General features: G+C 49.6%; 2 long non-coding RNA genes across 2 annotated transcripts in view; one reads left to right on the forward strand and one right to left on the reverse strand.

Moving 5' to 3' along the window:
- Nucleotides 1-27,036, forward strand: part of LOC123849835 (uncharacterized) — a 110,280-nt gene that overhangs the window by 76,259 nt on the left and 6,985 nt on the right. The window lies entirely within an intron of this gene.
- On the reverse strand, nucleotides 1,215-4,011 carry LOC123849834 (uncharacterized). The gene is made up of 2 exons (XR_006792157.3): nucleotides 3,655-4,011; nucleotides 1,215-3,254 (listed from the first exon to the last, which is right to left on the reverse strand). It is a non-coding gene; the product is annotated as an uncharacterized LOC123849834 (long non-coding RNA).

The following is a 27,036-nucleotide window of genomic DNA, read 5'->3' on the forward strand; positions in this document are numbered from 1 at the left end:
CAGAAGCTATTATAATAATAATTATTTACAATATTTTTAAAGTTCTATATGCTAGTTTTTAGGTATTTGATCCTCATTTAAACCTCATTGGGTTCTATTATTACCCTCCTTTTTTACAAGAGGAAAATGAAGTTCAGGGTAAGTCACTTTATCCTAAGTTGCACAGTAAGTGGCCAAGCCAGGATGGGAAACCAGGACTTAAAGGTTCCAAAGGCTATGTTCACAATTATGTGCTTTTACTACATCTAATACAAACAAATACAATACCCTTTCAAAGCTTTTTCTTTGAATAGACGCTCCACCAATGAAGGTATGTGGATGGCAGATAAGCACATTAACAGATGCTCAACATCATTAGTCATTAGGAAAATTAAAACCATAACAAGCCAAATCACTACACCCCCACTAGAATGGCTTAATTAAAAAGATGAACCATACTGAGTGTTGGTGAGGATGTGGAGGAACAGGATTCCCATATGCCACTGGTGGGAAGGTAGAGTGGCACAACTAATTTGGAAAACGGTTTGACAGCTTCTTAAAAAGTGAAACATAAATTGACCATATGACCAAGCCAATCCACTCCTAGGTATTTACCCAAGAAAAATGAAGACATATGCTCACACAGAGACTTGTCTTTGAATGCTCATGGCTACTTTATTTGTAATAGTCCCAAACTGAAAACAACCCTAATGTCTCTCGGCAGGTGAATGGATAAACAAATTGTGGCACTCTATCCATAAAATAGAATACCACTCAGTAATAAAAAGGAGTGAACTTTTGATACATGCAACAACATGAACAAATCTCAAAATAACTATGAAAGAAGCCAGATGGGGGCTCCTGGGTAGCTCAGCTGATAAAGCGCCTGCCTTTGGCTCAGGTCATGGATCCTGGGATCGAGCCCTGCATCAGGCTCCCTGGTCAGCCAGGAGTTTGCTTCTCCCTCTGCTTGCCGCTCCCCCTGCTTGTGCTCTCTCTGTCTGTCAAATAAATACATAAAATCTTTAAAAAAACCAAGAAACCAGATAAAAATGAGTACATACCGTATGATCCCATTTATATAAGTTCCAGAAAATGTAGTAATAACAACAAAAGTAGGTCTGTGGTTGCCTGTGTGTGTGCAAGACAACTTTTAGGGGCAGTGATATGTTCATGATCTCAGTTGTGATGGTTTCATGGGAGAATACCTGTGTCAACTCTCATCACACCCTATGTTTTAAATACATGCCGTTTATTGTAGGTCAATTATATCTCAAAGCTGCAAAGAACAAAAACAAATTCTATGGAGAACTGAACACACAAGACGTGGCTTGGAGAAATGCTCTTTTAAATTGGCTTTTGGGATTGTCCATGGAAATCAAACCAATGGTGAAGGAACGAGCTGATTGATCTTGTCTTGGCTGACTCAAAATGGTGCGGCCCAAAGAGAGGGTAGGGATGCAGTACTTGGCAATTTGGTGACAGACCTTTTACCTCCTTGAGGCTCAATGTCCTCATCTATAAAATGGGAATGTCTTTGGTTGCCCCGCATTCTCCACGAAACTGATTTGAGGAAAAGTAAGTGACCTTGCTTTCAAGTTGTGAATGACCAAACTTCCTCATCCATATACCATGCCCCTGCCAAGCAGATGGTAGCAATCCCAGTCCTGGGTGCCATTGGCCCATCCTGGGGGGTGTGCTGGGAGCTTACAGCCCCGACCTCTGGAATCGGCACAGACCATTTCCATTTCAGTCTCTCAGGCCGACTGCTCCTCCGTGACTTTGTTCCCAGACCTTGTTCGGCTGGCCCCTTAGGCTTCATTTCATGTCCCTGCTTCCCAGCTGCTTTTGATGGCCCAATTGGCTTCTGCATGTTCTCCAGCTCCCCATGTATCTACTGCCATTGAGGGACAATAGGCTGGACCTGCCCACCCACCTAAGATCAAGGAGAGAGGGGGTCCCATTGTTCAAGGCCTCCCCAGGCCCCAGGGAGACAGACCTGCCATCAAGGGAACTCACAGTCTGGTGGGAGAAACAGACTCACAGGCCTACTGTACCAGCACCTGTCCTGTGTGGTGCTTTATGGTAAAGGTGTCCTGTGTCGCCCCAGGGACAGTGGGGTGGGGGGGTGCAGGGTAGCAATGGGGGGTGGGTCTCAGATGTGGAAATGGCTCCACTGGACCCAGAAGAATGGGTGAGTACTTTTCAGATGGAAGTCTCAAGACAGCATTTCAGACACAGGACGTCCTCGAGAGCCAGCAGGAGGTGAGGTTAAAGGGTGAACCAGGGCCGGATCAGGGAAGGAAGGCTTGCCATGTGTGCCAAGAGGTTTGGGTCCAAATCTGTGGGAACTGGGCAGGTGCTGAAGGACTGTAAGCCTGAGAGTGACAGTCACAACTTGCTCCCGTGGGGCAGAGGCTTCCTTTGGGGGCCCTGCTCAAATCCTCCCTGGGAGGGGTGGTTTCTCTCTATGGCAGGGTTTTTATCTGAGGCACTCTTGACAGGTGGGGTTGGAAAAGGCTTTGTTCTCGGTGCCTCCTCGTAGGATGTTCAGAGACAGCCTCTCTGGCCCCGGGGTGGCAAATTGCTCTCTATTGAGAACCACCGCTCTACAGTTGTTTTCTTATTTGTTTGTTTCTTTTCGAGTCTGTATACACATGGTCCTGCCGGTATTTGCCTTCTTCCCTCCTTCTGAGGCCTGGCTGCTAACACCTGGCTTCTAGCCTCTCCACGAGGTGTGCAGCTGAATGGTGCTCTTGGCTGCTTGCGCGGCCTTGTTCCGGCACCTTGTTTCGGGTGGCCCAAGCTCCCCGTTCACGGGGCCTCTGGCTGGGGCTGGCTGCAGGAGCCAGCTGTCAACAGCTCTGTCCACTGCTGCATCCAGCAGGACGCCTACTTCTCAGTGGGGCACGCCACGTGGTGTCGGGGAGACTCCCGGAGGGGGTCCCACCTTGAGGTCAGCAAGGACCGGAGCCATCCAAGCCTGTCGGCCCTGAAACCTCCGTGCCTGGGCCCCGCTGTCTGCCAAACTTCCAGCCTGGAGGGACGAGGGAAGCCTGCCAGGGAGAGGGCACCAGGCTGGGGACAGAGGGCGGGTGGTGGCAGCTGGAGGCCATGTGACCGCTGGAGGCTATGCGTGTCACAGGGCAGAGCTGGGCCACTGGCTCATTCTTGGGCTCAATCTGAGAAGGGTTCACATGACTTCTCGGTGGGAGCCTGCGTGTCGGGGCAGGAGAGGAGGTGGGAGGGAGGGGGAAGTGATTTTAGGATCCACGCTGGAAATACAAAATACATTTGTGAATCACAAGCAGACAGTCATCATATGACCCCCCGGCTTTGCCAATGCAGAAATCAGGTTAAGGCCACAAAAAATGCATCCCGCAGCCTGCACAGAGCAGGGAGCGGAGAGGGGCACTAGGATTAGAGTAGGAGGTGAGGGAGCCAGCCGCGCCACCCACAATGGCAGCAAAAGCACCACACAAACCAGCCCCCAATTCTGGATCTTTCCATGTGCTTGCTCCTGTGTTAATCTCACTACAGCCCCCCACTTCCCAGTGAGAAAAGCAAGACCAGAGGATTCCTCTACACTCCCTCTTCTCCCTTCCTTAGGGTTTCAAGGGCTGGCTTACTCTGGTTTTCATTTTGTTTTTGTCCCCCCGCCGTCAGCTCCCCTACCTCACACAGCCCCGAAAGGTACACTGCTGGCAGGTCCTTCTTGTTGACAGGACAAGGCGAAGGCTCCTAAAGTCACCGTGCCTCCGAGGAAGAGGCCTTGGTGCTGCTGGGGTACAGGATCCCCTGGCAGCCGGAGACCAGAGTCAGGCAAGTTCTAGAAACAGGGCGAGAATGCCCTGGAGGCCCCCACACCCCCAGGAATGAGAGGAAAGCCCCAGGGTTCCTCTGGTAGCCCCACCTCCTGGCCCTCAGTGTGCCAGGAGCTTTATTTAGTAGCACTGAAACCCCACGGCCTGGATCAGGACTCCTAAGCCCATGTCCTTACCATCAGAGAGGACAAAATCTTGTGAGCAGACTCTGTCCCCTCCGGGAAAAGATCCACCTCTCCCGTGCTTGCTGCATGTTTCACCTCTAGGGTTATTATTTTCAAAATAACATTTAGTATATTTAATCTGATTACATAAGCCAGGCATGTTCAGTGCAGAATATTTGGGAAACCCAGAAACGTATAAAGGAGGAGATTAAAAATTCCCCATCACCTCACCAGTCAGAGACAGCCTCTGTGACAGTGTTGGTATATAGCTTTCTCATCTATTCTTTTTTTTTTTTTTTTTAAAGATTTTATTTATTTATTTGAGAGAGAGAGAATGAGAGACAGAGAGCATGAGAGGGAGGAGGGTCAGAGGGAGAAGCAGACTCCCTGCTGAGCAGGGAGCCCGATGCGGGACTCGATCCCGGGACTCCAGGATCATGACCTGAGCCGAAGGCAGTCGCTTAACCAACTGAGCCACCCAGGTGCCCATCTTTCTCATCTATTCTTGAGTCCCGGGTATGCATCTAACCATAAAAAGTAACACCAGAGTCATAGTTTAGATAAATTTAAAAAAAATTTTTTGAGGCAAAACATATATAGTAAAAGGCACAAATCTTAAGCTCAATATATTTCTACATATTGTTGCACCCATGAAACCATCACTCAGATCGAGATAGGGAATGTCTCCAGATTCCAGAAAACTCACGCCTGCCCTTTCTCGGTCAATAATAACACTCTGCTTCTGAGATGTAGCCGGTATTCCGACTTCCAACCTTTCAGATTAGATTTGCCTCTTCCTGAGTCCCCCAGAAATGGGTTCACCCAGTATTTACGCTCTGTGTCCGGCTTGGCTCACCCAGCGGGCAGCATCCACCCCAGGGGCTGGCCCGCAAAGGCGCTCAGGGCTGGCACCTGAAATGTACGCTGGGGGCAGTGAAGTCGTTGCACCAGGGAGTGCACGCGTGAGCAAAGAGGCTTGGGTTATGGGGTGGTCTCCTGTGTGTTTTGGTCCCCATCTGGCGGTCCGTGTGCAGAAGGGAGAGCAGGCAGGTGGCTGGAGGAATTATCCTGGTGGGATTCGATGAGCCTGAGCCAACGGGTGGCTATGGGGGCGGGCGGAGGGAGCCGGTTGCACAGGCTTGTCTGCCTGGCACTCACGAGGGCTGGGCCGGCGTCCTGTGAGCCGCAGACCGGGAGGTGTTGTAGAAAGCCCATGAGAGCGGCCACTCGACAGGGCAGCGGCCTCACTGTCACAGCGTCCCAGGGCTCGGGGCAGAGCGCCTGCCGGGGCCAGCGCCCTGTGCTACTACTGCAGTTGGGAATCATGCGCAGCAGTGACTTGGGGTGAGGGCAGGGGGCCCCAGGTGTCCCTGAAGGGCCCGCCCCTGGAAAATCCAATCACTCGGCTCCCGAAGAAATGGGTGCCGTGGTCCTGCACCCCAAGAAAGAGATGTTTGCTCTCTAGGTCAGAATCACAGTGAGCTCCCAGCCAGCGTAGCTCCTTTTATGATTCCAAGGCCTCAACATTAGAAAGGACCCATCTCCTGCCCCATCGGGGGGCTTGAAACCGTCCCCCCCCCGCTTTGACATTCTTTCCAACACAAGCTCAGCTCCCTTTGCCCTTCCCTGCAGTCGCCACTCCGGGCCTAGCCGCCGTCCTGGCTCAGCTGCCCGTGCTGGCCACCTCCTTCCTCCTTGGCTCCTGGGTCGTGCTGTCCGCTCTGCTCTGCAGCCAGGGGTCAGGAACTCTCCACGGCTGGGGCCTTGACGCGGTGGTGGGCCACTCCAGGAGAAGGAGCAACATGAAACACTACTGCAGGGGGATGGCCCCATGGTCAGCAAGAGAGCTGCTGGGCCATGCGGGTGGCAGAGGGAATGTAGGAAGTCAATTTTCCATAAGCTCATGAACTATTGGGGTAGAAGATTGTCATGTTGTAAACTTATAAACCCCCGACGAGCAGGCCTTGAACAAGCTGTTAGAATCAACAGTGTTGATGACTGAGAGTGTGCACAGGGCCTGACCTGGCCCGGTTTGTCATGTTGTCCCAGAGAACGGCGACATTTCACATCAGCAGTATTTGGGGGTTCTCCTCAGCTGACTGGTGCTGTCCTAGGCTGGGTGATTCAGTGGTCAGGCTTGCTCGGCTGAGGGGGTGTGGGTCATGACAAGATATGTGTCCCCATCTGCCAGTTCAGAGGGAGGGCCAAATCACAGGGTCAGTAATGCCTCCTGGCCAGAGGATGTGAGCCGAGCAGCTGTCCCTGCTGTACCAGCCAGGAGAGGTCCTCTTACCAAGGTGGCCAGGTCACCACGGGGAGCGTGAGTTCCCTGTGGCCAGAGGTGTGAGCCCCCTGTGGCAGGGCTATGGTTGGAGGGAAGCAGGGAGCCTGTTCTTGGCCCCCCACCCAGCGCTGAATCCAGGAAGCTGGAAAGGAGGCCCTTGGGCCAGGATGGAGGACAGCCTGCCACGCTTGGTGGCCAGAGGGGTGGGTTCTCGGTGCACATGGGGACAGCTGGGAGAAGAGACAGAACTGAGCGTGTGGCGGTTAAACAATTCCTAGATTGCAGAACATCTCTGAGCTTCATTTTCCTCATTTGTAGAATGAGTAAAATGAGATGAGGGGCGCAAATTCCCCATAAATGGAATGATTGTATATGAATCTAAGGCATTATTTGCCCCAGAAGTTTTTGCATTTAAATCAGCAACTTGGAGGAAGACACTGGATGCAGGCTTGTCAGATGGGTACAGAAAATAAAGCTGGGGAGAGTGGTTGGGACAGATAAGGGGGACCTTAAATGGCAGGATCGACGCTCCCCTGGTTTCTCCCCGCTGAACGCCCTCTCCATGTGACCCTCGGAAAACCGGAAAACGCAGTTCCCCTAAAGGAGCCCCATGCTTCCTGATGTGGCCACCGCCTCTCTCTCGCTCAGGGTTTCCCAATCTCGGCACTCCATCATTCTCTGTTGTGGGAGCTGCCCTGAGCATTGGAGGATGTTTAGGAGTATCTCTGGCCTTCACCCACTAGATGCCAGTAACACCACCCCTCTTCCTCCGTGACAGCCAAACATCCCTGGGGGACAAAGTCACCCCTGGTTGAAATCACTCCTTTGCACGTCTCCGCATACAACATATGCGGCTCTGGTCACACCGAAGTACACGCGGCTCCTTAAATAAAGCTTTTCCACATCCTTCCCACACCTTCACATACACAGATCCCTCCCTCCACCAGCCCTTCCCACTCCTGCCTTTGGAGCTTCGTAAAATCCAGCTCATCTTTGAGAACTCATCTTAAACATCCCTTCTTTGAGGACACCGTCCCTGAGGCTGCCGGGCAGCTCGTGGGCTCACAGCATCCTTCTGGAGCCCTGGCTGCATGGATGTTCATTTTTTTTTTTTTTTGCTTGCGATTGTCTCTCCCATTGGACTTTAAACTACTTGAGGGCAAATCCCGGATCTCGTTCCTCTTTGCTCCCCAGTGCCTGGTACACGGCCTGGCACAAGGTGGGACTCAGCAAATACCATTTCATGAATTGCTATTCGCTGGTCACAGGCTATAGAATGCTCCAGTCCAAATGAGAACAGTTTCTGGATCTTAATAAAGCAGAGTCTAGTGGTGCACCCTTAAGCAGCACAAGACAATCTATCTCATCTCTTATGCGGAGAAGAACCAACTTATTATTATTTTAATCTCCGGGATGCTAGAGAGGTTTGGGGGAGTTTCCTCCCGTGACTCTGCCCTAGAGAAAACACTGGCAAGGCTTTAGGAGGTAGCACTTTCTCTTTGAAAGATGCTGAGGATAGATAGCCAACCCCAGCCAAACTTTTCTCCTTGCTTCCCTCCAAAGCAGGGGACTCCACTTCATCTTTCTTAAATGCAGATTGGATCCCTCCTGTCCCAGAGCGAAGCCCCGCCCCGCGGCTCCCAGCACCCTGGGCTACGGGACTTTCTCCAGCTCTCCCCTCTGCATTGTCAAAACGGGAACAGACTGCGCAGAAGGAACGCGTTTGGTGCTGAGACCAGAGCCAGGGCAATAAGCAGCAGATCCAGGCAATCTGCTCCGCTTCTCCCAAGGAGAGAGGAAAGGTTTTTATTCCTTGCTGACAACCAAGTCAGCGATAGGAAAATCTCTGAGTGACCAAAGCTCAGCAAAGCAAGAGACGCACACCCTACGTTGGTGCGCCTTGAAAATTAAAGAGCCTCTGGCTCTAAGTGGCCAGGCTTCAGTGTGTGTGTGTGCGTGCGTGCGTGCGTGTGTGTGTGTGTTGGAGGCGGGGGTGATGGTTGCGTACTAAAAGAAAAGTCCTGGACTCTCAGATATAAAAAGCCATCGAGTCCAACCTCCACCCAGGAGGGAACCATGTTGACGATCCGTCCTACCCCGCTTGGACACCTTCCATGACAGGGACCTCTCACGACCACAGCATATGTTAGCTACCTCTTTCTAATAGAAAGCTTTTGGTCACTCTGATGGCTTATCCTTTTGTTCTAAGTCCAATTCTTTGTTCCATTTGGAGTTGGTCCAGGGATTCTTCCCCAGGAAAGACTTTAGATTTTCACCCAAATCTATTCTTCTGGCGAAATAGACCCGGTTCTGTCAGCTGTCCTCCCCGTGGCACAGTTTTGTCGCCTCTCTTCCTGACCACCCTTTTCTGGTTACCACGATAGGTCACACACTACCCCAGTTTTCTGCAGTCCTCAGAGAGCGTTCTTTGGGATCACAAGTTTTCCAGAGGGCTGAGGAGGTCCTCCTTAGCAACAAACTTTTGAAAAGCATGACAGAAAGATTTTGAGCCTACAGGATACAGGTCCCTCTTAGAATGAGCACGGCCCTGCTGGCTCCCTCTCTGATGTTTCTCACCCCCTCTGACTTTGTCTTCTGCCACTTCTTCCCATTGCCTCCCTACTCCTCTTTGCACACCTGCTTCCAATAGGACTGGACATCCTGTGCTGTCTCTGGGAGTGCTAGGCCGAGAGAAGCAGCCTAGGAGGCAGATCCCACGGGGCTAGGAGAAGCCCCTTCGAGTGGCCGAGCAGTTCTGATGGGGGACGGGTGATGCCCACTGGGAGCAAGCTCTCCGCCTGGAAGGTGTTAAGCAGAAGCACTTGGCAGGGGTGTTCTTGAGGGTCCTCTACTCATGGGTCTGCTAAGGTTTGGACTAGGGGCGCTATAGTCTCTTCCAGCCCTGTGATTTGTGCTTGTAGACAAAGAATCCACAGTGGGGTTTAATGTGAACTGAGGGTTCCTGGGTGTCCCTGTGGCAATTGTGGGAGATGGACAGAAAGCCAGTCCCTTCAGTCAAACAAGCTATGGATGAGCTGGACCCTTCGAGAAGAGGGACCAGCACACAGTGTGGTGACAGGCAAAAAGAAGGAGGGTCTGAGGCTGTCTCCTCTGTTTGGAGGACTTAAGGGACAGGGGTTTGAGTGTCCATGGGTCAGTCCTCTTTCTCGCTCTCTCTCTTGGGTGGGGGGCGGGGAGCGGTAGGTTCCTAACTGGTCCAGGAGCATGCACTGTTCTGAAAAGTACGGGGTGGCGCTTGGGACATTGTCCTGGAATGATTGGCCAAATTCCTGGACACCAGAGAGGCCACTGGGCTTATCATAAATGTGGGGTATCAGTGGTTTCCACAAGATCTTGGAATTCAAGTTTAAGAGGGACCTTCATGGAGTCCAGAGGTTGGCATGAACTCCCACGCTGTCATCCAGCCTCCGCCACAACACCCCAGTGTTTGGTTTAAGGAGGTGATGGGTGGAACTTATCTGTCCCAGGCAGGTAGTAAGTGCCTTCCTTCCCTCTTTCTTCCTTTTGATGACAGGGAGCTCACTACCTTCTGAGACAACCCACTCCATCTTTGGGTGGCTCTGACCGAAATCTGTTTAGCTGGGTGCTCCACAGGACATCTTCTTATCAATCCTATGTTATCTGGGGACTCAGAAGTTATTTATTGCTATTGCTTATGAAATACTAATAGCAACTACTTAGTAAGTACTACCTTGTGCCAGGTATGAGGTTAAGTACTTTATAAACTAAACACAGATGTCAGGCTCATGAAAACTCCAGATCTCATCAAGTCTCAGCAGAGGCCGTTCGATCTAAGAGCCTTCATGTTCCTGACTGTGGCCTTTGAAACCAGCAACACTGGCTCCCCCGTGGGTGGGTGAAAACAGTCTCCCTAAAGGAGGCCATGGTCACAAAGATTTCGGGGCACCTCTGGCTTCCTCTGACGTTTCCAAGAAGCCAGTCCTGTAGGAATGTAGTTAAGGTCCGTGGCTTCCCGCAGGGCCAGCCAGAGAGAGCCTCCTTGGAACAGCCTGCCCATCCAATGCCAAGAGACTGGGCCAAAGAGAGGTGTTCTCCAGGGAAAGTGGGGGGCCTTCCCTGGCCACCGAGGATGGCAGAAAGAGGTAATGACGGTGTCAGTTCAGGTTCCCTAGAAGCAGAGCCTGAGATAAGGTCCCTGCAGTTTATTGAGGGAGTGCCCTTCAGGAAAAACCAGCAAGGGAGGGAGGCGGGGAAGCAGGAGGAGGAGAAGGAAGGGGACGAACACAGATGTGGTTGAGGGTCGGGCTACCACGTAAAATAGAAGACATCCAGTTACATTTGAATTTCAGATAAACAACAAGTAATTTTCTTTTTTTTTTTTTACTACAAGTATGTTCTAAATATGGCCTGGATACTTATACTAAAATATGTGCTTTGTTTATCTGAAAAGTGATTTTACCTGGATATCCTGGATTTTTATTTCCTAAATCTGGCCACCCAACTGGGATGGGTGGGCACCCTAAGTTGTGGTTTCAGGTAAAGCCTGGCCTTGGCCTGATCCTTGGGGAGGGAGTGAAAGCAGGACTGACTCCGGAGCCTAAAGCATTGCAGAGTTGTCCCTTTGAAGGGAGGGACCTACCCTTTTGCATCCCCGTGGTCTCACCGTAGCCAATGCCCTGCTGGGCTTGGTTGGGAGTTGGTGGAGGAGAAAGCTGTAACCTCCTGGAGAAGAAGATGTTTGCCTGAGGGCAATTCTTCCGGGAAAGGGGGCAGCTGTGAGTCATTAATAGGCAAACAGGGGGTGGGGGGCATAGGTCCCCCAAGAGGACCAGCTTGGGTACCACAGGTTCTATTACATTAACTAGGGTTCTCTGGCCGAGAGGCTCTGCTCCCCGCTTCAGAAGAAGGGGTGAGAATGAAGACTGACTTCAGGCCCGTTGATCAACTGAGCATCTCCTGTGTTCTAGGCAGGGCATACAGACACTTCTGGCACTGACCGGCCTAAGATGTGCTGCCATGTTCACAGGAGAGGCTGAGAGCCCAGAAAAGGGGCTCTTGTTTCTCCTAAGTGGGAGGGAAGACCAGAAGAGCTTCCACGGAAGGAATAATATCTGCCCCAGACCTTGAAAAAGGGTGGGAATTTGGCGAGGGTCCAGGGTAGGCAGGCCAGGGGGTAGTGGTGGGAAGGCTGTGGCCAAAGGCTTGAAGGTCAGAGTCATGGAGGCAAGGTGAAGAGGCACGGCCATGTAAAGAGGTCTTAACCTCAAGTCTGCCAAGAAGCTGCTATAGGGATTTTAATTCCTTTTCTGCAAACCCGTCCTTAAGTTGGGTCAGGTTGCAGATTCCGGGGCAGGTTTTGTCCGAGCTGACAAGACATCTGGTTGGTGCAAAGGGCTGGATGATTTATGTTCTGACCCAAGCTAATGCTTTGGAAAAGTGCTGGCGGCCCTACTGACCTGGGGATGCCCGGGCACCTGGAGAACGTCCCAGCTCCTGGTGGGGAGGCCCTGCACCCAGCCTGGCCCCGATCCAAGGGAAGACAAGCTTCCTTCTCGCCTTTCCAGTATATCCTGAAACCAGAAGCCCCGTGACACTGGCTCTGTCCCGGTTCTGGGATTTCGGCACTGGCTGAGGCAGGACACTCACACTGCTGAGAAGCCTGAGAAGTTGCTGGGACAGAGGTCCACAGGGAGGGTCAGTCCGGGAGAGCGATGGGACCCATCCCAGATCAGTGTCCCCATTTCTGGGCTGAACTTGGCCCCACACCGGTAGAGCTCGGCACCTGAGCCTTCCACCGGGCCTGCAATTTCTTTTCAGCCCTTTGCAGAGAGAAACAGGACTTATTTCAACCACTTACTTGCCGTGTGACCTTGAACATGTCACTTGGCTTTGCTGAGCCCTCTTTCACATCTCTACTAATGTTAAAAACATCAGCATTAGCAACGAATGGTCTTGTAGCTCGGCCGGCTTTCGAAGCAGTGCACTCACATAAAGCCTCGTATTTAAACTTCTCTGCAAATTGTGAAGAGGGCGAGTAGGTAAGGTGGTGTTAGTATCTCCATTTTGAGGCAGAAGAAATTGAATTAAATATAAGCAATGTGACTTGCCCTAATGTTACAGCTGCTAGGCTTCTGGGCTTGGGTCTCCTGAGTGCAGGACATCAAGTAGATAATAATCTCTTATCAGAGTCTCCAGGAAATGCCTGAGCCAGAGTCAGCAATTTTAAAGTCTTGATGAGGGGGACCCAGGGAGCATTTGGTTTCCGTGAGTTTTCTGACACCATGGAAGCTGGGCTAGGGAGGGCAAGTCTCCTACAAATGGCTCTGTATTCTGTTCCGCTACAGTCTGATGTGAATTCAAATCTCAATGGTCTTTGCTCTTAGAAATACAATAAAAAATATTTCACTCTGAAGCCATAATCCAAATTGATTGTTGGAGGAATAAAATAAGATTTGACACATGGGGTTTCTCTGGGACCCTTGAGAATCTACAAAGGCTTTCCAGGGGTCCATGAGCTGGGGTCCTTTTAGATTCCAATATGTTTGTATTTCAGGTGACTCAAGATCTGAAGAAGGAGGGTTCTGAGGTGGGAAAGGTCTCTTCTAGCTGGGATAGAGAGTGAGCAGGGGAGCAGAACCAGAGACAGAAAGTAATAAGAACAGCTTTAATGAAGACTGTTTATTTTTTGAAGAGGTGAGAAAGAAGCAGTAGGTGCGAGATTCAGGGCCAGCATGCAGTTTCTGGCCAGACATGTAGATTCAAGTCCCAGCTCAGCCACTTCCCAGCTAATTGAATTCAGAGCAGTTGCCAGATCTCTCTGAGCCTCAGTATCCTCACCTGTAACCTGGGTGCAGGCAGAACCAGCCCCTAGCACCATTGTCAGGGTCCAGGCAGGCCTGCAGCAGGCCCTTAGTATGTGTTAATTCCATTGATTCCCACCCCCCCCTTCCCACAAGTGGATCATGCATCTAGAAAGTACGAAATCCTTTTTCATTAAAATAAGCAAAAATTCTGTCTTCTTAGAAAAATCTGATAAAATTAACTTGTAAGCCGAAACAAGGTTCTGCATGAATGATCAAACTATTGGCTTATTTTCTTCTGACCCTGCTAGCTCCCTCCCCCAAAACACACACACACACACGGAACTGGAATGCCACAGAGAAGGAATGTATCTCAGCGTCCTGCCCAGATAAATTGGAAGCCATGATGAAACCCCGAGGATTGGGGTCCGTGCTTGCACCCCACCAGCAGGCACCAAAAAAAAAATCCACAGGCCTAGTACTTGGCCCCACTGCCCACTCTGTTCCGTGAGGATGGGGCCCTGAGTGTCCCCAGAGACACTCTGGAAACACAGCTGCCAGAGACCTCTTGTTCTGATTTCCTCTGGCAGAAAGAAAGGAAGGAAATTGGAGAAAGGAAGAAGAAAGAAAGAAGAAACGAAAGCAAAATGATGGAGGGAAGGAGGCAAGGAAAGAAACCTGGTACAAGTGTGAAATCAAAATAATAGACTCAGGATGGTGAGATGCATGTGAACAGAGTGTGACGCGGGCAACCCCCACAAATAGACCTTCTGTTAAAAATAGCCTTTGTCTAAATGTGGAAAGGGTGTAAATATAGTAGCAGTTTCGGCTTACTATGGAGCCGCCCCAGCTCCAAGTAACAGAGGCTTATTATAGGACGTGTGCGTCAGCAGCAGGAGAGGAGGGAGGGCAGGGAGACATCCCCTGGGCTGTGGGTACAGTACCCACCGCGGCGAGGGGTCAGCCAGCCGGCATCTCCCTGTCGGGGGCAGGACGGCCCGAGTGCTCCGGAATGTTCTCACAGAACTCCACTGGGCAGAAAACTCGGGCCAAGCAGGGGAGGGAAGGAAGGAAGGAATCACAGCGATGAAAAGGATCTGGGGAGATTGTCTTGGAAATGGCACTCGCTCTCATCTGGAGTTTCACCAGGGAGTGCGTTCACCATCCAGCAGGCTGCCTGCTCCTGGACACTGCGGGAAGTTTGCAAAGGAGCCCCCTGGGACGACCAGATTGTAGACAGACCAGTTTCCGCAGACCCGAGTGCAGGGGACAAAACCCCTAGAAACCTGTGGAAAGTGCCAGAAAGGACTTTGATTCCAGTCTTTCAGAAAAAGGCTTTGGGTTTTTATCTCCATGTCTCGGGCATCACTTAGTAGGTGTGTGGGGCATGGTGGCTGGGTGGCTGAGCTGGACAGCTGGGTGTGGTGGAGGGGGCTGCTTCCCTGGTCTGAAACACGACCAAGGGGACTAGAGCTGTTCTGTGGGAAGCTCATTGCTCTCCATTCTCTTGACACAGGCGGTCAAGGGGTGACTGCCCTCATGGGTGCTAAGACCTAGAGCGTGTCTCCCATTCTACCCCACAGGGCCCCTCGTTGTCTTCCTGGGTTGTCACCCTTTAACCCAGGTCATGTCCCCTCCCTGTTCAGCACATGCCCATGTACGTATTATAGGTACACACAGACAGCCCAACACACACACACACACAACCCAACGTGCATATATAAACACACCAATGTTCAGTCAGAAGTCTGAGGCCCATTTCCAGCAATAGCCCTCGTACCCCTTGCTTCATCCCTACTCTGGCCCCTTGCTCCATCGGGGCCCTCCCTTTGCCCTGCTCTAGCACTCTGGGAGCTTTTCATCCCGAACCTTGAACTTGCTCCTTGGACCTAAGGTGGACCAGGCTCTCCCAGGGGGGATGGTCAACTTCTTCTCAGACATGTTTGGGGCTTGCTGCCTGAGTGTGCCCCCTATGGTTCTGCAAGGCCTGGGTGACTACCCCACTGATTTAGCTCTTGCCCCAGGATGGATGCCCTGATTGCTCACCTACATCACTACTAGAGACTGGTCCCATCCTGCCAGCTTCCCCCTAGCATCATCCAAACTGCCCTGGAAACCATCCCCAAATGCAGGCCCACTGGTGTCACTGCCCCACTCAAAATGCCCACAATGGCTCCTTGTGACCTATAGGACAAAGTCAAAATCTTGTAAGGCTCTGACTTGTCTCCCATCTGCTTTTCCAGCTATGTCCCTTGCTACCCTATACTACGCATTCACCCCATAGGCCCTGGAGATGAGCTCTTGTCCACTGGGCTTCTCCCCCATTCATGCCTCTGTCAGGCACCAGGCTGGTTCCTCAGGCTGACATGCATTTCCAAATCTGTGCCCATCAAAATCCTACCCACCCTTCGAGTCCCAGCTTTAGCAGACCATCTATCTCTTCTGAGAAGCCTTCCAGGATCTCTCTTCCCACAACCACCACCTCCTTTTTCATCCCACTCCAAGTCCTAAGTCACTTTTATATATTTAAGTGGAAAACGAATCCGGAGGCCCAATATCAGGTCTCTCTAGGTGAGATGCCCTCCCATGTGCTCCAACAGAGACCTTATGTCCCTCTCTCCAAATGCTTATATCACTGTGTGTATTGGAGTTGCCTGTTTCACCACTGGCCTCTCCCCACTGAACTATGACTCTCTTAGGGCAGGGTCCGGACGGCCTTGTTCAGGCCATATCCCCAGTGCCTAGTACAGGGCCTGGTTTCATTGCATGAAACTGCAGGGCTGTCTACTTCTGCTATGCAAAGAATGTTTGCGTCCCCCCACCACACCGAATTCATATGCTGAAACCCTAATCCCTGATGTGTTATTTGGGGCCTTTGGGAGGTAATGAGATCATGAGGGTAGAGCCCATAGGATGGGATCGGGGCCCTTCTGAGAAGAGGCGGGAGAGAGCTCCCTCTCTGTGCTCTCTCCCCACTGTGTGAGGACACAGCAAGAAGACAACAAAACTGGAAGCAGGTTCTCATCAGAACCCAATTCCGCCAGCACACTTGATCTTGGACTTCCGGATCAGAATAGACCTACCTGACAATAGAAAGTTCGGTGTCTGTGGTTTACGCCATCCAATCTATGGTGTTGGTTTAGCAACCCAAGCAGACGAAGACAACTTTGTCACTGACAGACTGAGTGCTCCCCAAACATTGGGGCTTTCGTTATAGCCCTTGCCCACTTACAGCCATGTTTGGAAATCTACCCAGAAGCCTGCTAGGTTGGCTCCAACTGCCGTTTGGGCCCCTAAGGATGTCCTTGAAAGTACTTTGCCACCTCTCTGTGTTAACAGCTCAAAATCTCCAGACACTTGTGGTTACCAGGACCCTTTTGGGCATACAGTGGTTTTCTTCCTCAAAATTCTTTTTTAAAATGAATGGCAGTCAGGACTGGCAGAAGTTGGGCTCTCATTGTGAACCGAGGAAGGAGGCTGGGAAAGGAAATGGGAAGAAAGTGGATATGCTGCTAAGCAGGCTGGTGCTTCTCCAGGTAAGTCTACCTGCCCTGGCCCCAAGCAGTCCCTTGGGCTTGGCGGGGCCTGCAGGCTCCCAGGATACAGCAGAACTAACAAACAGCCTGCAACACCAGGTATTTGGGCAGATCAGATCTTCTGCCTAGAGAGTATTACTACAACGGAAAGAGCCCAGGTCCTGTCTCTCTTCTACCCCCTTGCTAACGGAGTTAATTTGTCCAAACCTCCCGACATCTCAGAGCCTCGGTTCTTCACCTGTAAGACGGGGATCAATTTGACAAGAACCAAAGTCAAACATGATCATTTATGACCATCTCAAGCACAGTACCTGTGCTCAGGAGATGGTCCTTGAGACTGATTATAAATAGATTTCTATAGGCAAGTATTCCATACTGCCAGGAAATAAGCAAAGAATGATTCAGAAAAGTGAAGCATTAGATTTCCTTGTTTTGTAAACACCTCCCAATCAGGACAAAACAAACTCTGCAAGGCAGGCTAAAAAACTTGCCACAGATAGCAAGGGTTTGGGGGAAGGACAAGAAAAGAGGTCTCCTGTAGGATTATACCAGAAGAATCAGAGCCTTGAATATCTTAAATGCTCCAAAATTTGTGCCGTGGCCTATTATATAGAAATTCTTACAGCTAGGATCCAGTAATAGAATCATATGGGGGCGGGCAGTGCTTTTGGAACTATGTCCCTATGTCAGCCATCGATCTCTAATCAATCTATACTTCTCCATGTATATAGCTCTGTCTTAATTTTCCTTATACATGCACACACATTTGGCTTCATGCAACAAATGGTCATATGAGTAGGTAGGGGTGGGGGTGTAGTGAAGAGGACAAGAGCTCAGATTTTGAAGAGAAACGTTCCTGGCTTAATCCATGGCTCTGCCTTGTCTTATTCAAGTGGGGTGTTGGAGAAAACATCTAAGCTGAAAAGAAGATGATACCTGGACACCTATCTACTTATCCACCTCAAAGATAGTTGTAAAGATAAGAGACACTGTGTGTAAAACGCTTAGCATACTGCTAACTGTATCACTGTATAAATTCACACACACATACACATAAGTATAAATGCTTATCCACATATGCAAATGCAGCCATTCATATGCATGCGCACTGACACAGAAGGACGCGTACCTACACGTGTGTGCATTCAAGTACACATAGAGACATGGGGCGTGTGCAGCTTTGCTCTATGATCTAATCGAGAGGTGGGAAATACCGTTTCTCCAAGAGTAAAATAGGGGTCCTGACACATCACTGAACCTGAGTGCCTATAATATTCTGGGTGAGGAGACTGTGGGTATGCGGTATTGGGCTCCAGATGCTGCGCACTCCTATTTGTGCCGAGCCACACTTCCTAGGGACTGCTCCCAGCCAATTGGAGACTTGAGTATGGCAGGGTGGGTCACAAGAGACAAGGGCTTCTCTGACAGGTGACTTTGGCTTGGCCTTGCTGAATCTTCCCGGAGCTCACAGAAGTCCAGGACACTTCTGCCCATCCTTTCTTCCTCCCTCTTGCATTTGGGTCAGACTTGCATGCAGTGCGACGGCTCTCTCAGCCTCTCCCAAGTCCATCCCCATTTGCTCTCAGGTGTTTCCCAGGTAAAACCCTCGTGTTTTTGATTCTGTCTTGGTGTGTGCTTCCAACACCACAGGGGAGTGTGGAGTCCCAGGTCACAGAGGAGCCTCGGAGTCAGAAGTCCCTGGAGCCCAGAGCAGAGGGCACAGACTTGTTTCCCTGCTCATGCATGCTGTACCTCATTTAATTTGCACAATGTACGGCCAGACAATGCTTCGCAGTGTCCTCATAAGGTTAGGACACTGAGGTCTGGGAAGTTCTATGACTTGCCCAAGGTCACAGGATCAGACAGGAGCATAGCCTCGTTGGGAACCCAGGCTTCCTGACCCCTGAGTCTTTGTTGTTGTTTTTTTTTTCCCTCTATGCTGCCCCTTGAGCATTTTCCTGAGAGCTCCACAAGCATGATATCATATCCTCAATTTCCTGTGTGTTGAGGCAGAGTGAGTTCAGCCCCATTTCACAAATGAGAAGCTGAGACTCAGAGAGGTGAGGTCAGTTGCCTGGGGTCACTAGGTTAGCATGTGATGCGGCAGGAATTAAAACCCCAGTCTCCTGCTTCCCAGCCCAGGGCCACACACCATTTGTCCCTCCTCCAAGCCACTCTGGTCCGTGCGAAAAATCTGCCAGTTGCCCACTCTGCCTGTCACTCCCCACAAACTCTCATTTCCCCTCTCTTCCTGAAAGCCCACGTCCCAGGGTGGTGAACAGCTTGGCTGTCCCAGGTACACAGCAGCCTGGGGTCCGGCTGTGGGGAAAAGCTCCTGTTCCCACCATTGGAAACCCACCCGCTGAGGCTCCTTCCTTCTTGCTTAAAAGTGCTCTAGAGTTTCTGTGCTCACAATGCATCTCTTTGGAAGTCTGCCCTCCCAGGGTTGCCATGGTGACTATTTTGGTACTGCATGCTAGAAAAAGCCGAGGCACCTGCTGGTCACACCACCAAAACTTGTCTCTCTGAAAAATCAGCAGATGGCATTTGTCAGAAATTCCTTCTTCTCGATTAATTTGGGAAAAAGAAGAGTGTGTGGTAGTGCTGATATCCTTTAACCTGGACTGGCTGTGTGGGTGTTTCGGGGAAGATGTGAAGTTGCTGTGCACAAACCCCAGACACTTCCTCCGAAGTGGTGGGTCATTTAGTTTTCACAGAGAGACTAAGAACTTCTGTGATTTTAATTCTAGTAGATGAAAACAAGAAGAAGACCATGATGTCGTTTTCCTATTAAGAGGGGTTGGGATTTCAGGGCTAGTTCTAGAAAGGCCCATACCTCACGTCTAGTAACTTCCACAAATTCTCAAACATGACTCAGGCTGGGTCCAGCTTTTAACTAGCAGGAAGGGAAAGAATTCTGAGTTTATTCAACTCCCAGCTCTGCCACTTATTAATTGTGTGACCTTAGACCAGTCTCTCAGCACACTTCAACCTCAGTTTCCCATCTGTAAAACCGTGATGATAGTAGTGTTTATCTCACAAGACTGTAATGAGGATTATATGAGATAGTTACCATCATCATCATCATCATCATCATCATCATTATTCACTAGAATTAAATTTAGGCACAGAGAGATTGACCCATCTGTATGTTCATGTGGCTTTTACACATAAGGGTGCTTGTGAACATCTATCAATTAAGTGGACTGTCTAAGCAGTGATAAAATAGTTAAAGCAACATTAAAGAAATCCGCCAAAACTTCTGGGTGCCCATGGTATAATGTGTCTCTAACTTGCTATCTTGTTCTGCTTTTCTAGGAACTTATTGCCACCATTTCTCACATCCTGGCTTTCACACACCCTTTTCAGTTTGCGATACGATTTGTTCCCAGGGTAACTCTGACTGTAGGTGTGAGCCGGTTCCCTAGGCATACATTGACTACCACCTCCTAATTTTGGACTAGGTACTTTCAAGAGTCTTCTGTAGAACGGGTTATGCAGTCTTCCACCCTTCTTTCATCTTGGTTCTCTGGGAAGAGGAGCCTGCGGTTTGCACCTGCAATGTGATTCTGTATCGAGGCCTGGTTAAGTGTGGCCTCTCCCCTCGTGGTGGGGACAGACACTGCTGATCAATCACCACCCTCCTCCCACTGAGCCATGAGGTGCCTGGGAAGCTTCCTGAGGACAGTGCTGAAGGCGACCACTGCCGATTCATGGGCTTAACACAGCAAAGCAGGAAAGCTGATGCTAATCCCAGTTCTGCCTTTAACTAGCTGTGTGAACTTGGGCAGATAATTTCCTTCTCTGAGGCTCTGTTTCCATACCTGAAATGAGAAAGGGAAGGAAGGAAGGAAGGGAGGAAGGGGAATAATCTTCAATTCCTTCTAGTTCTAAAAGTGTCCTTACCCTCCCTACCCACCCACATACACACACTCTCCCACCAGGTGGGCTTCCCACACCCAAGGCAGGCTCTGATCTGTTCCTCTCCTGGGGCTTGTCCAAATGATCAGATTTTATCAAACATCCTGGGGTGGTTGCGTGCTAAATAAAACATTCTCAGATGCTCAGAATGATCAAATCCCAGCATTTCCGAGCTGAAAGTCACCCCGGCCACAGTAAATGGAATCCTCCATATTAAAGATGAGGAAACTAGAACGAGAGAGGTTCCACGACTTCCCCGCGGTGCCCTCCCAGCACGTTAACAGGTCCATCTGGTCTCCCTCTGGGGAGCCAGCGGCTCTGAGATCTGGGCGGTCCCTCAGTCACGTGACCTGGGAGCCTCGCCCAGAGGTGCCCGCGGAAGAATTGAGCAGAACAGGAGGTAGAGAGGCTGCCCAGAGCCTTCTCTTTGGCCAGAGGGGCAGGGGAGGCAGGCAGCCTTGGTGGTGTAAGAGCCCGAGGTTCTGGTGTGCGGTGCTCACCGTGTTGGGTGAAAGCTGTGGTGTCCGTGACCAGGGCGGGTTGCTGGTGGGGGGTGGGGTGGGGTGGGGGTGCCTTCCAATGTGTGATCTCACTTCATGGTTTGGGCATCTTCCTGCCTGGTTACCTATGTCTGTGAACCATCTAATATTCTTTAATAAATTCTCTTTATACCGAAACGAGCTAAGGTGGGTTCTGTTGTTGATACCGAGAGTCCCGACTGGCACACCAACCCTTGAAAGGAAAGGAAATTCTAAATATAAATGCCACTTCACAGACACTTGTTAATCCTCTCTCTTCTCCTCCGCCCTCCTGCCTTCCTCTGTCAGGCCTGTCAAACTCATCAAGGCAGTGCATCATGGAAGCATTGTGGGGCCTGCGAAGAGGGATATGTTGGATCTAATAGTCCCACAAAATGACACTGATTGTTCGAAAATGCTTACACAGAGGCACTGCCCCTCAACAGGAAGGGGGAAGAATCACAAGGATTTGTGATGGCTGCCCCGGGTGGGGTCAAGGAGGGCACAGATGTCCCTGTAACTCCTCACTTCCCATCTGCCTGGTTTAGAGTTCAAATATTAACAAGGATAATGTGGGAGCATTTTTCACTGCTTCATGTATGAGTTTGAATTAGAGTGGCTTCCTAGCTTGACCATCCTGTTCTTTGCCCAGATCCCTCCTTGGAAAGATTCGCCCGTTGCAGTAAGAGGTACCTACAGGTCCACTTGCTTGAAAGGACCTTTCATGCAATGACAAAGCAATCACGGACAATCCTACCAAACAAAAAAGTGCAGGAGGGGAAATGAAGAGCAGCATAGCAAAGAGGAGGCTGCAAACATCCAGAGTGAATCCTCCTTACCCAAACTCCACAAATGGCAATTGTTCATACACTCTTTTGGCCAGGAATCCTGACAGGCAGGGGCTGGTAGTGTATGGAGCAGGGACTCAGATCTGAGTTCAAGCACCAACTCTGACACCCATCAGATGAATAACTTGGGCCCCTTGGGCAAATCCTCTAACCTCTCTGAGCCTTGGTTTCCTTTATTCTATATATTGTATATATTTACAGTCTCTACTGCATTTTCACTATTTGTGATAGTTGTGGTCTATGAAGTCACAGCATTAACAAATACTGAACTGTAACCCTTAGGGGAAACACAGGGCTGGGTTCCCGTGAGCCTCTGGTTGCAACACTTCTGTCAGCAGTAAAACATGACCTTGTTTGGGTGTTTCTGCTTAAAGACACCTTATGTAATATCACTGTTGATTCATTAACATTGAACTCCTGGCCAATAGCACTATAATTCCTGACTAAATGAAGCTCTTCTAACACATGGTTTCTCCAGAAAGCATATCACAACTTCTTGTGCACTATGCTTGGGAACATTTTTTTTTTTTAAGATTTAATTTATTTATTTGACAGAGGGAGAGCATAAGCAGAGGGATCTGGAAAGGGAGAAGCAGGCTCCCTGAATTCAGGGCTCAATCCCAGGACGCTGAGATCATGACCTGAGCTGAAGGCAGACACTAACTGACTGAACCACCCAGGCACCCCAGCTTGGGGACATTTTAAACAGCAAAATCACTAACCAAAAAAAAAAGCACAAAATTATGAAAAACATGGCACTTAATAGACCCCGAAAGATACTGGTTTACAGTATGAGAACTGAAACAAGAAGGCAGAGCTTCACCTTGTTTGACTTCAGCTGGGAATGTGTACAACGGGCAACCCAAATTATTCACTGCTCTGCCCATGTCTACAAATGACAATAAAGTGCCACGAGAATTAATTTGGGGGTTACAAGTAAATGCTAATGAGCAGGCAAATTTGCATATATGGAATCTGTGAAAGATAAGGATTGACTATACTGTATGTCAATTTATATATTGTTACCTCACTTCACATAGTTTTTGTCAGGACCAAATGCATAGGAGAATGTGTCGTAAACCATGAGGCACAGTAAGAGTGAATGTGATGATTATATAACGCCTGTGCCTGGTGAATTCTGGCTCTTTCTTCAGGCATCAGTTCAGGCATCACCTCTTCCAGGGAGTCTTGTATTAAAGGCAAGGACCTAAGTACAAACTAGAATGGGTTCCTGAGTCACCTGGGTGGGGAGGAGGGAAAAGAAGGTCAAGAGGAAAACTCATTTGCCTCATTCACATTCTCACTTTGTCCAGGAACTTAGATGCAAGGGCACACATAGCCAAGTGCCAAAGTCAGGATTTGCATCCAGGTCTCTGACTCCAGAGTTAGCAGCCTCAACCTCTAGAATTTACTAGTAACAAATTCAGTCACATTATCATCAAAACAAAAGCACATCACCTAAAAATTCCTGGAGAGAACTCATGGACATTTCAGAATACATCTCTGCACCCCTCTGAATTGTGCTAAAGGCTGTAAGCCCCTTTTTCTGCCTCCTTCACATTGTCACCCCAGTGACGATGCATCCACAGAGAATACTGAAGAGGCTCCTGCGGTGGGGACACTCCCTGATGGCCTCACCCCAGCCCATTTTCCCTCTGCTGCCTGCACGTTTATGAGGATATGGGTGCCCTGAACAAAGGCAATATTTCCTGCAACTACTAGCCTAAGGAACTCATTCATTCCACAAATATTTACCCAACAGCTACTGTATTCCAAGACTTGTATAAATGGTGGGGTGTATTGACATTAGTATTAGGGTGTGGATATCATATTTACCTAAGGAGAGATAACCAGGCCCAGTGGTTGAGAATATGTATTCTGTTCCTCAATTTCCTCTTGTGTGACATGGAAAAATCCTAGTACTTACCTCATGAGTTGATATGAACCTAAATAGGTTAATACATGTAAAATTTTGGACCAGTACCTACCATGTAATAAGCCCTCATTAAATATTAGCTGTTATTAATTTAAGTGACCAGCCCTATGAGTGAGAGAGAGAGAGAGAGAGAGGAGAGCTGTGCCAGGAACTATATAAGCCATTTCTTTCAAAGTGCAGATGCGTCCGATGCAAGGTGGGATTTGAAGTATCATATTGATTGGGTGTGGACTTCACCTTATGAACTTACCTGAGAAATTAACGCCTACTTAAGCCCAGCATATCAGTAGTGGTGGTGGTGGTAGCAGCAGTAAGTATTTACTGAGCCAATATGTATCAGGCCACGGTGCTAAGTGTTTTGCCTATGTTCTTTAATGTAATTCACACAATAGTCAGTACCATTATTGTTCCCATTTTCAGGTGAGGAAACTATAGAGCAGTGAAGCAGTGTGCCCCAAGGTACAGCTGACACGGGCCAGGTGAGGAGGTAACTCAGGTTTTATAAGTGCAAATGCTATGCCTTAGCCAATAAGCCATACTGTCCTTGCGGAGCTCACAGGCTCCGGGGGCAGCTAGCAGTTTGAAACAAATAATCGCAGGAGGCTGGAAAAGTGCCGGGAGAGGTGGCATAGTAAACCAGCTCTTCCCAAACCTGTCCTCGCCCCTCCACTCACTTGTTGGTGCCTGGGTGGCACGGACCAGATCTTACCCATCTTGGTTCGCCTTGCACCAGTGAGGTGCTCGGTAAATATTTGCTGGTTTAGTTGGATTTGAATGAGATATAATGACTCTTTCAGATGGCTAATGATTTCTCTAGTGTGGATTACAAGCCCTAAGGGTATGTTATTGTTTCTGAAGTTGGAGCCAGAAATGACAGTCTCTGTTTAAGGATGTAAGAATGCTCAAAATAAGAATGAGGTTTGTTGCAGGCAAATTTGCTAGATGTGGGTTCCTTTGGTTTCTGGGTCACTTACAACTGGCTACCTTGGACTCTTGTACATTCTAAAAAGCTCCTGGCTGCGCTGTTTCCCTGAGTCATGAATTGAAAATGCAAGATTAGAAGACAGATCTTATCCTTGCAATGAAAACCCCACACGCTACATTTCGTCTGTAATAGCTCCCTCTGCACCAATCTGACCCCTCCCCCGATGCTCTGCTCCTCCTGTCACTCAGGGGAAGGGAGATCAGCACCATTCATTCCATCTTTGGGAAGTTCTAAGCCCCAGGAAGGGTCCTTTTACTGAGTGAAAGCTGCCTGCCTCGAGCTTTCTCCCACTTGTCCTGCCTCACCAGCCCAGGACCATGAGAAGCGCCATCAGCTTCCTTTGCCTCAAGACAGTCTCTTGCTATAGATGTCAAGACATATGGCCAGTTCTGCACAATAAGTAAGCATCAGTGGAGAACTGCCACGAGTAGGGACACGAGAGAGGCAAGCCTCTTTCTCCTTGCACATCTCCTGATGCACAGATCGGATTCACACGGCGAGAAGCAGAACCAGGAGAAAAGGCCATTGGAGAAGGCCTTGAAAAAGGACATTGGCCCAGAGTGAGGAGATTTGGGGTTGAAGCACAACATTCTACTTATCATGAAGTAGAGGTGCCTACACCTCTGCTCACAGGGGGGAGACGTGGCAAGGTCAAAGTGGCACATAGCCTAAATGTGCCGGTGACCAAGAAACACCAGCCTAACATTCAGAAAGCCATTACCCCCTACTTATATTTTTACTGGGGTCTCTTTAAATGGCAAAATGGAGAAGTATCATTGAGTGAATCACAGCAAAATTCTTCTTCACTTGCGCATTTCCCCAAAGTTGGCCATGCTTTGATAACTGTACACTTTTTCCCATCTGGAAGCTCCTTTCTTCCTTTTCTCTCTTCCCAAACCTGTAAACCAAATTCTCTGATGAAGAGGATGGGCAGCAGAAGAAAGCCAAACTCTTGATTCCCTGTATCCTTTCTTGCTCCCACCTTTAACTGAGTTGTTCACATTTACTCCATTCTTCCAAGAGTTTTTAAAAAAGTTTTCAAAGGCATATAAGATACATGTTTCAGTGGGAAGAGCCTGGGCTGGGAGAGAAGTGTTCACTTCTCTAAGAAAGTTAGCACTTTTGTCTCCTCCTACTTCTCAATTCACTGCAGGAGACTGTAGGGGCTTGGGGCGGGGAGGGGGTGCGGGGTGGGGGACAGACACAACCAAGCCTGGGTTCAAATTCATCTCCGCCATTTGCTGCCGATGTGATCTTGGGCAAGTCATTTAACCTCCCTTGAACCTCAGTTTCATCATCTGCAAAACGGGATGACATACCTACTACGGCTTTGGAAAGATTAAATGTAAGGCATCTAGAATGGGCCTGGAAACAATATACCTTTTCCATAGCACGTCACATCTAGTCAGCAACACTGTGCTGGGGTCTAGGGGAGGTGCTCACACGTCCGAGACTGAGTCTGTTTCCTGGAAAAATTCGTGGGGTAGTAGGGGAGAAAAGACAGGACAGTAATCCCAGTAAGAGAAAATAGAGCCTGCCGAGGGGCCCGTGTAGGGCCGTGTGAGAGAGGAGGCAGGCAGAGCCCAGAAGGGCCCCTGGAAAGGTGGAGTGTGAATGGGTTATGGCTGGATGGTCAGGTCTGGCCATAAAGGCAAACAGAGGAAAGGAAGGTGTGGTGCCTGGACTGGGAGAGACAAGTGGAGCACTGAATGCGTAGGCGGGAGGGCTAGACAGCGGATGGAAGCTGGCTAGCTGTCTGAGTAAGGACTAGCTTTCTTGTGTCTGAGCTAGAACTGCAAACAGGCCCTCCAAATGAACTTTTGCACAGGCTCACAAGCAAAAGCCAGTCCAGAGAGCTTTAATGCTGTCTTCCACTCTCCCAACACCAAGTGGGGAGAGAGGGAAGGATTGCAAGGCAGAAGGGGTCACTGTTTCTCACTGCTCCCGGCAGGTTTGGTGCCAATGACTCCAATGGAAGACGGAGACATTCTGATGGCCTGGGGTCCCCAAGGAGACAAAGTCCCTCTGAGTCCCCTCGCTTGCCCCGAAGCAGGAGCAGGTGTGGGTCTCAGCACCCCAGGCCTCTTGGATGGATGGTCATCAGCTCTTCTCATTTCTGAGGCTGGCTGGGCATAGCTCTAACTTTTGTTCAGAGTCCTTGCCTGGACTGTTTCATCAAGAGCGACATGAGTTCTTTAACAATGTGTAACTATAACCTGTCACGCTTTTACCATTTCAAGCATAGTGCTGGCTTCTGCA

Source organism: Mirounga angustirostris, unplaced genomic scaffold (assembly GCF_029215605.1).
Source record: "Mirounga angustirostris isolate CCGP_5_RB_7025 unplaced genomic scaffold, mMirAng1.0.hap1 SCAF_15, whole genome shotgun sequence".
Taxonomy (NCBI): domain Eukaryota; kingdom Metazoa; phylum Chordata; class Mammalia; order Carnivora; family Phocidae; genus Mirounga; species Mirounga angustirostris.